The sequence below is a fragment of the Homalodisca vitripennis genome, chromosome 4 (genome assembly GCF_021130785.1).
Source record: "Homalodisca vitripennis isolate AUS2020 chromosome 4, UT_GWSS_2.1, whole genome shotgun sequence".
NCBI lineage: Eukaryota > Metazoa > Arthropoda > Insecta > Hemiptera > Cicadellidae > Homalodisca > Homalodisca vitripennis.
The window spans coordinates 195817565-195831244 of NC_060210.1; the positions used below are offsets into that span (position 1 = coordinate 195817565).

The 13680-nt window shown below is 37.5% G+C and overlaps 1 protein-coding gene across 1 annotated transcript in view; it reads left to right on the top strand.

Annotated features, from left to right (window-relative positions):
- The window catches only part of LOC124361351 (polycystic kidney disease protein 1-like 2), a 35448-nt gene that overhangs the window by 15606 nt on the left and 6162 nt on the right, over positions 1 to 13680 (top strand). The window lies entirely within an intron of this gene.

Here is a 13680-nt window from a genome sequence, read left to right on the forward strand (position 1 = left end):
GGCTGACAGCAAGGTTACTACGAGTGGCGAACAGTTAGAGTAACAGTGAGGCAGCTGTATAGTCTGGTTACAATAACCAAAGGCTGACAGCAAGGTTACGACGAGTGGCGAACAGTTAGAGTAACAGTGATGCAGCAGTATAGTCTGGTTACAATAACCAAAGGCTGACAGCAAGGTTACGACGAGTGGCGAACAGTTAGAGTAACAGTTATGCAGCAGTATAGTCTGGTTACAATAACCAAAGGCTGACAGCAAGGTTACTACGAGTGGCGAACAGTTAGAGTAACAGTGAGGCAGCTGTATAGTCTGGTTACAATAACCAAAGGCTGACAGCAAGGTTACTACGAGTGGCGAACAGTTAGAGTAACAGTGAGGCAGCTGTATAGTCTGGTTACAATAACCAAAGGCTGACAGCAAGGTTACTACTAGTGGCGAACAGTTAGAGTAACAGTGAGGCAGCTGTATAGTCTGGTTACAATAACCAAAGGCTGACAGCAAGGTTACTACGAGTGGCGAACAGTTAGAGTAACAGTGAGGCAGCTGTATAGTCTGGTTACAATAACCAAAGGCTGACAGCAAGGTTACTACGAGTGGCGAACAGTTAGAGTAACAGTTATGCAGCTGTATAGTCTGGTTACAATAACCAAAGGCTGACAGCAAGGTTACTACGAGTGGCGAACAGTTAGAGTAACAGTGAGGCAGCTGTATAGTCTGGTTTACAATAACCAAAGGCTGACAGCAAGGTTACTACGAGTGGCGAACAGTTAGAGTAACAGTGAGGCAGCTGTATAGTCTGGTTACAATAACCAAAGGCTGACAGCAAGGTTACTACGAGTGGCGAACAGTTAGAGTAACAGTTATGCAGCAGTATAGTCTGGTTACAATAACCAAAGGCTGACAGCAAGGTTACGACGAGTGGCGAACAGTTAGAGTAACAGTATGCAGCAGTATAGTCTGGTTACAATAACCAAAGGCTGACAGCAAGGTTACGACGAGTGGCGAACAGTTAGAGTAACGGTTATGCAGCAGTATAGTCTGGTTACAATAACCAAAGGCTGACAGCAAGGTTACGACGAGTGGCGAACAGTTAGAGTAACAGTGAGGCAGCAGTATAGTCTGGTTACAATAACCAAAGGCTGACAGCAAGGTTACTACTAGTGGCGAACAGTTAGAGTAACAGTGAGGCAGCTGTATAGTCTGGTTACAATAACCAAAGGCTGACAGCAAGGTTTACTACTAAGTGGCGAACAGTTAGAGTAACAGTTATGCAGCAGTATAGTCTGGTTACAATAACCAAAGGCTGACAGTCAAGGTTGCTTCTAGTAGCAAGTATTTGGTAGTGTTACAGTGAGACAGTTCAGTCTTCTTATAAGAACCTTATACTGACTGCAAGGTTGCTTCTAGTAGCAAGTATTTGGTAGTGTTACAGTGAGGACAGTTCAGTCTTCTTATAAGAACCTTATACTGAATGCAAGGTTGCTTCTAGTAGCAAGTATTTGGTAGTGTTACAGTGAGACAGTTCAGTCTTCTTATAAGAACCTTATACTGAATGCAAGGTTGCTTCTAGTAGCAAGTATTTGGTAGTGTTACAGTGAGACAGTTCAGTCTTCTTATAAGAACCTTATACTGAATGCAAGGTTGCTTCTAGTAGCAAGTATTTGGTAGTGTTACAGTGAGACAGTTCAGTCTTCTTATAAGAACCTTATACTGAATGCAAGGTTGCTTCTAGTAGCAAGTATTTGGTAGTGTTACAGTGAGACAGTTCAGTCTTCTTATAAGAACCTTATACTGAATGCAAGGTTGCTTCTAGTAGCAAGTATTTGGTAGTGTTACAGTGAGACAGTTCAGTCTTCTTATAAGAACCTTATACTGAATGCAAGGTTGCTTCTAGTAGCAAGTATTTGGTAGTGTTACAGTGAGACAGTTCAGTCTTCTTATAAGAACCTTATACTGACTGCAAGGTTGCTTCTAGTAGCAAGTATTTGGTGGTGTTACAGTGAGACAGTTCAGTCTTCTTATAAGAACCTTATACTGAATGCAAGGTTGCTTCTAGTAGCAAGTATTTGGTAGTGTTACAGTGAGACAGTTCAGTCTTCTTATAAGAACCTTATACTGAATGCAAGGTTGCTTCTAGTAGCAAGTATTTGGTAGTGTTACAGTGAGACAGTTCAGTCTTCTTATAAGAACCTTATACTGAATGCAAGGTTGCTTCTAGTAGCAAGTATTTGGTAGTGTTACAGTGAGACAGTTCAGTCTTCTTATAAGAACCTTATACTGACTGCAAGGTTGCTTCTAGTAGCAAGTATTTGGTAGTGTTACAGTGAGACAGTTCAGTCTTCTTATAAGAACCTTATACTGAATGCAAGGTTGCTTCTAGTAGCAAGTATTTGGTAGTGTTACAGTGAGACAGTTCAGTCTTCTTATAAGAACCTTATACTGAATGCAAGGTTGCTTCTAGTAGCAAGTATTTGGTAGTGTTACAGTGAGACAGTTCAGTCTTCTTATAAGAACCTTATACTGAACTGCAAGGTTGCTTCTAGTAGCAAGTATTTGGTAGTGTTACAGTGAGACAGTTCAGTCTTCTTATAAGAACCTTATACTGAATGCAAGGTTGCTTCTAGTAGCAAGTATTTGGTAGTGTTACAGTGAGACAGTTCAGTCTTCTTATAAGAACCTTATACTGAATGCAAGGTTGCTTCTAGTAGCAAGTATTTGGTAGTGTTACAGTGAGACAGTTCAGTCTTCTTATAAGAACCTTATACTGAATGCAAGGTTGCTTCTAGTAGCAAGTATTTGGTAGTGTTACAGTGAGACAGTTCAGTCTTCTTATAAGAACCTTATACTGAATGCAAGGTTGCTTCTAGTAGCAAGTAGTGTATGTTACAGTGAGACAGTTCAGTCTTCTTATAAGAACCTTATACTGAATGCAAGGTTGCTTCTAGTAGCAAGTATTTGGTAGTGTTACAGTGAGACAGTTCAGTCTTCTTATAAGAACCTTATACTGAATGCAAGGTTGCTTCTAGTAGCAAGTATTTTGGTAGTGTTACAGTGAGACAGTTCAGTCTTCTTATAAGAACCTTATACTGAATGCAAGGTTGCTTCTAGTAGCAAGTATTTGGTAGTGTTACAGTGAGACAGTTCAGTCTTCTTATAAGAACCTTATACTGAATGCAAGGTTGCTTCTAGTAGCAAGTATTTGGTAGTGTTTACAGTGAGACAGTTCAGTCTTCTTATAAGAACCTTATACTGACTGCAAGGTTGCTTCTAGTAGCAAGTATTTGGTAGTGTTACAGTGAGACAGTTCAGTCTTCTTATAAGAACCTTATACTGAATGCAAGGTTGCTTCTAGTATCAAGTATTTGGTAGTGTTACAGTGAGACAGTTCAGTCTTCTTATAAGAACCTTATACTGAATGCAAGGTTGCTTCTAGTAGCAAGTATTTGGTAGTGTTACAGTGAGACAGTTCAGTCTTCTTATAAGAACCTTATACTGACTGCAAGGTTGCTTCTAGTAGCAAGTATTTGGTAGTGTTACAGTGAGACAGTTCAGTCTTCTTATAAGAACCTTATACTGAATGCAAGGTTGCTTCTAGTAGCAAGTATTTGGTGGTGTTACAGTGAGACAGTTCAGTCTTCTTATAAGAACCTTATACTGAATGCAAGGTTGCTTCTAGTAGCAAGTATTTGGTAGTGTTACAGTGAGACAGTTCAGTCTTCTTATAAGAACCTTATACTGAATGCAAGGTTGCTTCTAGTAGCAAGTATTTGGTAGTGTTACAGTGAGACAGTTCAGTCTTCTTATAAGAACCTTATACTGAATGCAAGGTTGCTTCTAGTAGCAAGTATTTGGTAGTGTTACAGTGAGACAGTTCAGTCTTCTTATAAGAACCTTATACTGACTGCAAGGTTGCTTCTAGTAGCAAGTATTTGGTAGTGTTACAGTGAGACAGTTCAGTCTTCTTATAAGAACCTTATACTGAATGCAAGGTTGCTTCTAGTAGCAAGTATTTGGTAGTGTTACAGTGAGACAGTTCAGTCTTCTTATAAGAACCTTATACTGAATGCAAGGTTGCTTCTAGTAGCAAGTATTTGGTAGTGTTACAGTGAGACAGTTCAGTCTTCTTATAAGAACCTTATACTGAATGCAAGGTTGCTTCTAGTAGCAAGTATTTGGTAGTGTTACAGTGAGACAGTTCAGTCTTCTTATAAGAACCTTATACTGACTGCAAGGTTGCTTCTAGTAGCAAGTATTTGGTGGTGTTACAGTGAGACAGTTCAGTCTTCTTATAAGAACCTTATACTGAATGCAAGGTTGCTTCTAGTAGCAAGTATTTGGTGGTGTTACAGTGAGACAGTTCAGTCTTCTTATAAGAACTTTATACTGAATGCAAGGTTGCTTCTAGTAGCAAGTAGTTGGTAGTGTTACAGTGAGACAGTTCAGTCTTCTTATAAGAACCTTATACTGAATATTATAGTGTGTGTTCAGTTAGTTACAGTCAGTTCAGTCTTCTTATAAGAACCTTATACTGAATGCAAGGTTGCTTCTAGTAGCAAGTATTTGGTAGTGTTACAGTGAGACAGTTCAGTCTTCTTATAAGAACCTTATACTGAATGCAAGGTTGCTTCTAGTAGCAAGTATTTGGTAGTGTTACAGTGAGACAGTTCAGTCTTCTTATAAGAACCTTATACTGAATGCAAGGTTGCTTCTAGTAGCAAGTATTTGGTAGTGTTACAGTGAGACAGTTCAGTCTTCTTATAAGAACCTTATACTGAATGCAAGGTTGCTTCTAGTAGCAAGTATTTGGTAGTGTTACAGTGAGACAGTTCAGTCTTCTTATAAGAACCTTATACTGAATGCAAGGTTGCTTCTAGTAGCAAGTATTTGGTAGTGTTACAGTGAGACAGTTCAGTCTTCTTATAAGAACCTTATACTGACTGCAAGGTTGCTTCTAGTAGCAAGTATTTGGTAGTGTTACAGTGAGACAGTTCAGTCTTCTTATAAGAACCTTATACTGAATGCAAGGTTGCTTCTAGTATCAAGTATTTGGTAGTGTTACAGTGAGACAGTTCAGTCTTCTTATAAGAACCTTATACTGAATGCAAGGTTGCTTCTAGTAGCAAGTATTTGGTAGTGTTACAGTGAGACAGTTCAGTCTTCTTATAAGAACCTTATACTGAATGCAAGGTTGCTTCTAGTAGCAAGTATTTGGTAGTGTTACAGTGAGACAGTTCAGTCTTCTTATAAGAACCTTATACTGACTGCAAGGTTGCTTCTAGTAGCAAGTATTTGGTAGTGTTACAGTGAGACAGTTCAGTCTTCTTATAAGAACCTTATACTGAATGCAAGGTTGCTTCTAGTAGCAAGTATTTGGTAGTGTTACAGTGAGACAGTTCAGTCTTCTTATAAGAACCTTATACTGAATGCAAGGTTGCTTCTAGTAGCAAGTATTTGGTAGTGTTACAGTGAGACAGTTCAGTCTTCTTATAAGAACCTTATACTGAATGCAAGGTTGCTTCTAGTAGCAAGTATTTGGTAGTGTTACAGTGAGACAGTTCAGTCTTCTTATAAGAACCTTATACTGACTGCAAGGTTGCTTCTAGTAGCAAGTATTTGGTAGTGTTACAGTGAGACAGTTCAGTCTTCTTATAAGAACCTTATACTGACTGCAAGGTTGCTTCTAGTAGCAAGTATTTGGTAGTGTTACAGTGAGACAGTTCAGTCTTCTTATAAGAACCTTATACTGAATGCAAGGTTGCTTCTAGTAGCAAGTATTTGGTAGTGTTACAGTGAGACAGTTCAGTCTTCTTATAAGAACCTTATACTGAATGCAAGGTTGCTTCTAGTAGCAAGTATTTGGTAGTGTTACAGTGAGACAGTTCAGTCTTCTTATAAGAACTTATACTGAATGCAAGGTTGCTTCTAGTAGCAAGTATTTGGTAGTGTTACAGTGAGACAGTTCAGTCTTCTTATAAGAACCTTATACTGAATGCAAGGTTGCTTCTAGTAGCAAGTATTTGGTAGTGTTACAGTGAGACAGTTCAGTCTTCTTATAAGAACCTTATACTGAATGCAAGGTTGCTTCTAGTAGCAAGTATTTGGTAGTGTTACAGTGAGACAGTTCAGTCTTCTTATAAGAACCTTATACTGAATGCAAGGTTGCTTCTAGTAGCAAGTATTTGGTAGTGTTACAGTGAGACAGTTCAGTCTTCTTATAAGAACCTTATACTGAATGCAAGGTTGCTTCTAGTAGCAAGTATTTGGTAGTGTTACAGTGAGACAGTTCAGTCTTCTTATAAGAACCTTATACTGAATGCAAGGTTGCTTCTAGTAGCAAGTATTTGGTAGTGTTACAGTGAGACAGTTCAGTCTTCTTATAAGAACCTTATACTGACTGCAAGGTTGCTTCTAGTAGCAAGTATTTGGTAGTGTTACAGTGAGACAGTTCAGTCTTCTTATAAGAACCTTATACTGAATGCAAGGTTGCTTCTAGTAGCAAGTATTTGGTAGTGTTACAGTGAGACAGTTCAGTCTTCTTATAAGAACCTTATACTGAATGCAAGGTTGCTTCTAGTAGCAAGTATTTGGTAGTGTTACAGTGAGACAGTTCAGTCTTCTTATAAGAACCTTATACTGAATGCAAGGTTGCTTCTAGTAGCAAGTATTTGGTAGTGTTACAGTGAGACAGTTCAGTCTTCTTATAAGAACCTTATACTGAATGCAAGGTTGCTTCTAGTAGCAAGTATTTGGTAGTGTTACAGTGAGACAGTTCAGTCTTCTTATAAGAACCTTATACTGAATGCAAGGTTGCTTCTAGTAGCAAGTATTTGGTAGTGTTACAGTGAGACAGTTCAGTCTTCTTATAAGAACCTTATACTGAATGCAAGGTTGCTTCTAGTAGCAAGTATTTGGTAGTGTTACAGTGAGACAGTTCAGTCTTCTTATAAGAACCTTATACTGAATGCAAGGTTGCTTCTAGTAGCAAGTATTTGGTAGTGTTACAGTGAGACAGTTCAGTCTTCTTATAAGAACCTTATACTGAATGCAAGGTTGCTTCTAGTAGCAAGTATTTGGTAGTGTTACAGTGAGACAGTTCAGTCTTCTTATAAGAACCTTATACTGAACTGCAAGGTTGCTTCTAGTAGCAAGTATTTGGTAGTGTTACAGTGAGACAGTTCAGTCTTCTTATAAGAACCTTATACTGAATGCAAGGTTGCTTCTAGTATCAAGTATTTGGTAGTGTTACAGTGAGACAGTTCAGTCTTCTTATAAGAACCTTATACTGAATGCAAGGTTGCTTCTAGTAGCAAGTATTTGGTAGTGTTACAGTAAGACAGTTCAGTCTTCTTATAAGAACCTTATACTGAATGCAAGGTTGCTTCTAGTAGCAAGTATTTGGTAGTGTTACAGTGAGACAGTTCAGTCTTCTTATAAGAACCTTATACTGACTGCAAGGTTGCTTCTAGTAGCAAGTATTTGGTGGTGTTACAGTGAGACAGTTCAGTCTTCTTATAAGAACCTTATACTGAATGCAAGGTTGCTTCTAGTAGCAAGTATTTGGTAGTGTTACAGTGAGACAGTTCAGTCTTCTTATAAGAACCTTATACTGAATGCAAGGTTGCTTCTAGTAGCAAGTATTTGGTAGTGTTACAGTGAGACAGTTCAGTCTTCTTATAAGAACCTTATACTGAATGCAAGGTTGCTTCTAGTAGCAAGTATTTGGTAGTGTTACAGTGAGACAGTTCAGTCTTCTTATAAGAACCTTATACTGAATGCAAGGTTGCTTCTAGTAGCAAGTATTTGGTAGTGTTACAGTGAGACAGTTCAGTCTTCTTATAAGAACCTTATACTGAATGCAAGGTTGCTTCTAGTAGCAAGTATTTGGTAGTGTTTACAGTGAGACAGTTCAGTCTTCTTATAAGAACCTTATACTGAATGCAAGGTTGCTTCTAGTAGCAAGTATTTGGTAGTGTTACAGTGAGACAGTTCAGTCTTCTTATAAGAACCTTATACTGAATGCAAGGTTGCTTCTAGTAGCAAGTATTTGGTAGTGTTACAGTGAGACAGTTCAGTCTTCTTATAAGAACCTTATACTGACTGCAAGGTTGCTTCTAGTAGCAAGTATTTGGTAGTGTTACAGTGAGACAGTTCAGTCTTCTTATAAGAACCTTATACTGAATGCAAGGTTGCTTCTAGTAGCAAGTATTTGGTAGTGTTACAGTGAGACAGTTCAGTCTTCTTATAAGAACATTATACTGAATGCAAGGTTGCTTCTAGTAGCAAGTATTTGGTAGTGTTACAGTGAGACAGTTCAGTCTTCTTATAAGAACCTTATACTGAATGCAAGGTTGCTTCTAGTAGCAAGTATTTGGTAGTGTTACAGTGAGACAGTTCAGTCTTCTTATAAGAACCTTATACTGAATGCAAGGTTGCTTCTAGTAGCAAGTATTTGGTAGTGTTACAGTGAGACAGTTCAGTCTTCTTATAAGAACCTTATACTGAATGCAAGGTTGCTTCTAGTAGCAAGTATTTGGTAGTGTTACAGTGAGACAGTTCAGTCTTCTTATAAGAACCTTATACTGACTGCAAGGTTGCTTCTAGTAGCAAGTATTTGGTAGTGTTACAGTGAGACAGTTCAGTCTTCTTATAAGAACCTTATACTGAATGCAAGGTTGCTTCTAGTAGCAAGTATTGGTGGTAGTGTTACAGTGAGACAGTTCAGTCTTCTTATAAGAACCTTATACTGAATGCAAGGTTGCTTCTAGTAGCAAGTATTTGGTAGTGTTACAGTGAGACAGTTCAGTCTTCTTATAAGAACCTTATACTGACTGCAAGGTTGCTTCTAGTAGCAAGTATTTGGTAGTGTTACAGTGAGACAGTTCAGTCTTCTTATAAGAACCTTATACTGAATGCAAGGTTGCTTCTAGTAGCAAGTATTTGGTAGTGTTACAGTGAGACAGTTCAGTCTTCTTATAAGAACCTTATACTGAATGCAAGGTTGCTTCTAGTAGCAAGTATTTGGTAGTGTTACAGTGAGACAGTTCAGTCTTCTTATAAGAACCTTATACTGAATGCAAGGTTGCTTCTAGTAGCAAGTATTTGGTAGTGTTACAGTGAGACAGTTCAGTCTTCTTATAAGAACCTTATACTGAATGCAAGGTTGCTTCTAGTAGCAAGTATTTGGTAGTGTTACAGTGAGACAGTTCAGTCTTCTTATAAGAACCTTATACTGAATGCAAGGTTGCTTCTAGTAGCAAGTATTTGGTAGTGTTACAGTGAGACAGTTCAGTCTTCTTATAAGAACCTTATACTGAATGCAAGGTTGCTTCTAGTAGCAAGTATTTGGTAGTGTTACAGTGAGACAGTTCAGTCTTCTTATAAGAACCTTATACTGAATGCAAGGTTGCTTCTAGTAGCAAGTATTTGGTAGTGTTACAGTGAGACAGTTCAGTCTTCTTATAAGAACCTTATACTGAATGCAAGGTTGCTTCTAGTAGCAAGTATTTGGTGGTGTTACAGTGAGACAGTTCAGTCTTCTTATAAGAACCTTATACTGAATGCAAGGTTGCTTCTAGTAGCAAGTATTTGGTAGTGTTACAGTGAGACAGTTCAGTCTTCTTATAAGAACCTTATACTGAATGCAAGGTTGCTTCTAGTAGCAAGTATTTGGTAGTGTTACAGTGAGACAGTTCAGTCTTCTTATAAGAACCTTATACTGAATGCAAGGTTGCTTCTAGTAGCAAGTATTTGGTAGTGTTACAGTAAGACAGTTCAGTCTTCTTATAAGAACCTTATACTGAATGCAAGGTTGCTTCTAGTAGCAAGTATTTGGTAGTGTTACAGTGAGACAGTTCAGTCTTCTTATAAGAACCTTATACTGACTGCAAGGTTGCTTCTAGTAGCAAGTATTTGGTAGTGTTACAGTGAGACAGTTCAGTCTTCTTATAAGAACCTTATACTGAATGCAAGGTTGCTTCTAGTAGCAAGTATTTGGTAGTGTTACAGTGAGACAGTTCAGTCTTCTTATAAGAACCTTATACTGAATGCAAGGTTGCTTCTAGTAGCAAGTATTTGGTAGTGTTACAGTGAGACAGTTCAGTCTTCTTATAAGAACCTTATACTGAATGCAAGGTTGCTTCTAGTAGCAAGTATTTGGTAGTGTTACAGTGAGACAGTTCAGTCTTCTTATAAGAACCTTATACTGACTGCAAGGTTGCTTCTAGTAGCAAGTATTTGGTAGTGTTACAGTGAGACAGTTCAGTCTTCTTATAAGAACCTTATACTGAATGCAAGGTTGCTTCTAGTAGCAAGTATTTGGTAGTGTTACAGTGAGACAGTTCAGTCTTCTTATAAGAACCTTATACTGAATGCAAGGTTGCTTCTAGTAGCAAGTATTTGGTAGTGTTACAGTGAGACAGTTCAGTCTTCTTATAAGAACCTTATACTGAACTGCAAGGTTGCTTCTAGTAGCAAGTATTTGGTAGTGTTACAGTGAGACAGTTCAGTCTTCTTATAAGAACCTTATACTGAATGCAAGGTTGCTTCTAGTAGCAAGTATTTGGTAGTGTTACAGTGAGACAGTTCAGTCTTCTTATAAGAACCTTATACTGAATGCAAGGTTGCTTCTAGTAGCAAGTATTTGGTAGTGTTACAGTGAGACAGTTCAGTCTTCTTATAAGAACCTTATACTGACTGCAAGGTTGCTTCTAGTAGCAAGTATTTGGTAGTGTTACAGTGAGACAGTTCAGTCTTCTTATAAGAACCTTATACTGAATGCAAGGTTGCTTCTAGTAGCAAGTATTTGGTAGTGTTACAGTGAGACAGTTCAGTCTTCTTATAAGAACCTTATACTGAATGCAAGGTTGCTTCTAGTAGCAAGTATTTGGTAGTGTTACAGTGAGACAGTTCAGTCTTCTTATAAGAACCTTATACTGAATGCAAGGTTGCTTCTAGTAGCAAGTATTTGGTAGTGTTACAGTGAGACAGTTCAGTCTTCTTATAAGAACCTTATACTGACTGCAAGGTTGCTTCTAGTAGCAAGTATTTGGTAGTGTTACAGTGAGACAGTTCAGTCTTCTTATAAGAACCTTATACTGAATGCAAGGTTGCTTCTAGTAGCAAGTATTTGGTAGTGTTACAGTGAGACAGTTCAGTCTTCTTATAAGAACATTATACTGACTGCAAGGTTGCTTCTAGTAGCAAGTATTTGGTAGTGTTACAGTGAGACAGTTCAGTCTTCTTATAAGAACCTTATACTGAATGCAAGGTTGCTTCTAGTAGCAAGTATTTGGTAGTGTTACAGTGAGACAGTTCAGTCTTCTTATAAGAACCTTATACTGAATGCAAGGTTGCTTCTAGTAGCAAGTATTTGGTAGTGTTACAGTGAGACAGTTCAGTCTTCTTATAAGAACCTTATACTGAATGCAAGGTTGCTTCTAGTAGCAAGTATTTGGTAGTGTTACAGTGAGACAGTTCAGTCTTCTTATAAGAACCTTATACTGACTGCAAGGTTGCTTCTAGTAGCAAGTATTTGGTAGTGTTACAGTGAGACAGTTCAGTCTTCTTATAAGAACCTTATACTGAATGCAAGGTTGCTTCTAGTAGCAAGTATTTGGTAGTGTTACAGTGAGACAGTTCAGTCTTCTTATAAGAACCTTATACTGAATGCAAGGTTGCTTCTAGTAGCAAGTATTTGGTAGTGTTACAGTGAGACAGTTCAGTCTTCTTATAAGAACCTTATACTGAATGCAAGGTTGCTTCTAGTAGCAAGTATTTGGTAGTGTTACAGTGAGACAGTTCAGTCTTCTTATAAGAACCTTATACTGAATGCAAGGTTGCTTCTAGTAGCAAGTATTTGGTAGTGTTACAGTGAGACAGTTCAGTCTTCTTATAAGAACCTTATACTGAATGCAAGGTTGCTTCTAGTAGCAAGTATTTGGTAGTGTTACAGTGAGACAGTTCAGTCTTCTTATAAGAACCTTATACTGAATGCAAGGTTGCTTCTAGTAGCAAGTATTTGGTAGTGTTACAGTAAGACAGTTCAGTCTTCTTATAAGAACCTTATACTGAATGCAAGGTTGCTTCTAGTAGCAAGTATTTGGTAGTGTTACAGTGAGACAGTTCAGTCTTCTTATAAGAACCTTATACTGAATGCAAGGTTGCTTCTAGTAGCAAGTATTTGGTAGTGTTACAGTGAGACAGTTCAGTCTTCTTATAAGAACCTTATACTGAATGCAAGGTTGCTTCTAGTAGCAAGTATTTGGTAGTGTTACAGTGAGACAGTTCAGTCTTCTTATAAGAACCTTATACTGAATGCAAGGTTGCTTCTAGTAGCAAGTATTTGGTGGTGTTACAGTGAGACAGTTCAGTCTTCTTATAAGAACCTTATACTGAATGCAGGGTTGCTTCTAGTAGCAAGTATTTGGTAGTGTTACAGTGAGACAGTTCAGTCTTCTTATAAGAACCTTATACTGACTGCAAAGTTGCTTCTAGTAGCAAGTATTTGGTGGTGTTACAGTGAGACAGTTCTGTCTTCTTATAAGAACTTTATGCTGAATGCAAGGTTGCTTCTAGTAGCAAGTAGATTTTGGTGTAACAATGACATTGCTCAATAGTACAATTACAAGAATTAATGACTGACCGATATGTGTGGCGTTTAGTTAGTGGAGTAACAGTTAGACCGTTCTATCTATAGTCTAAAGGAAGAAATAAAGATTGCCTGCAGTGTTACCTCAGGTTACGAGCTGTTTTTGGTGTAACAGCGAGAAAGCACTATAATCTATATATATATATATATATATATATATATATAATATATATATATATATATATATATATATATATATATATATATATATTATATATATATATATATATATATATATATATATATATATATAAATGAATGTTTGCATGTATGTCCTTTATAGAATTAGAAACTATTTGACCGATCATTATCAAAATTTGTATGTATATGTATTTTTCCACGGAGAAAGTTTATATGCTATGCCCATTGCTGTAACTCGCCACCAGTTGGCGCTGCAAAGTATAAAAGTTATCAAAGCACCTGCTCATTATAGACTGCAATTATAAGAGAGCTACGTATATTAAATAGCCAAACATTACTTGAAAGCGCTAACTTTTTATATTTGTCTTTAATGTACTGTACGTGTACAATGGCTATAAACATACACTTTTGACAGACTTTCTTGACTTCGTTGGCAACAAGCCAAACTCTACATCAGCGTTGGAAATATTATAATTCACTTGATCCAGAAGAGCTCATATACGGACAAAACTTACGAAAAACGTGGGAAACAGCTAATATTTTATAAAAAGAAAAGACTGAGTGCGAGCAGCTGGTGAAGTAAGAATGAGAATCGCTTGTCGTCCATTGATGAAAGTACCACTTGTTGAGTTCTTCACTGCAGAGATCGTGTTCTTGACTCTGAATAGTATTCATAATTTATTCATCTTTCATCGTTTTGAAGTGCTCGGTGTTACTAAACAGTTTTTATTGTTATTAAACGTAATTTTATTTTCAACAACAGCTTTTTACACGCTCTTAGATCCTTTATGAAGTAGTTGTCTTCTGTATTGCTTACATACATCTTTGATCGCAAATCTCCAACACACATGGTTCTACTATTAAGTTCATCTTTCATTATACCCAGAATCCTTTTG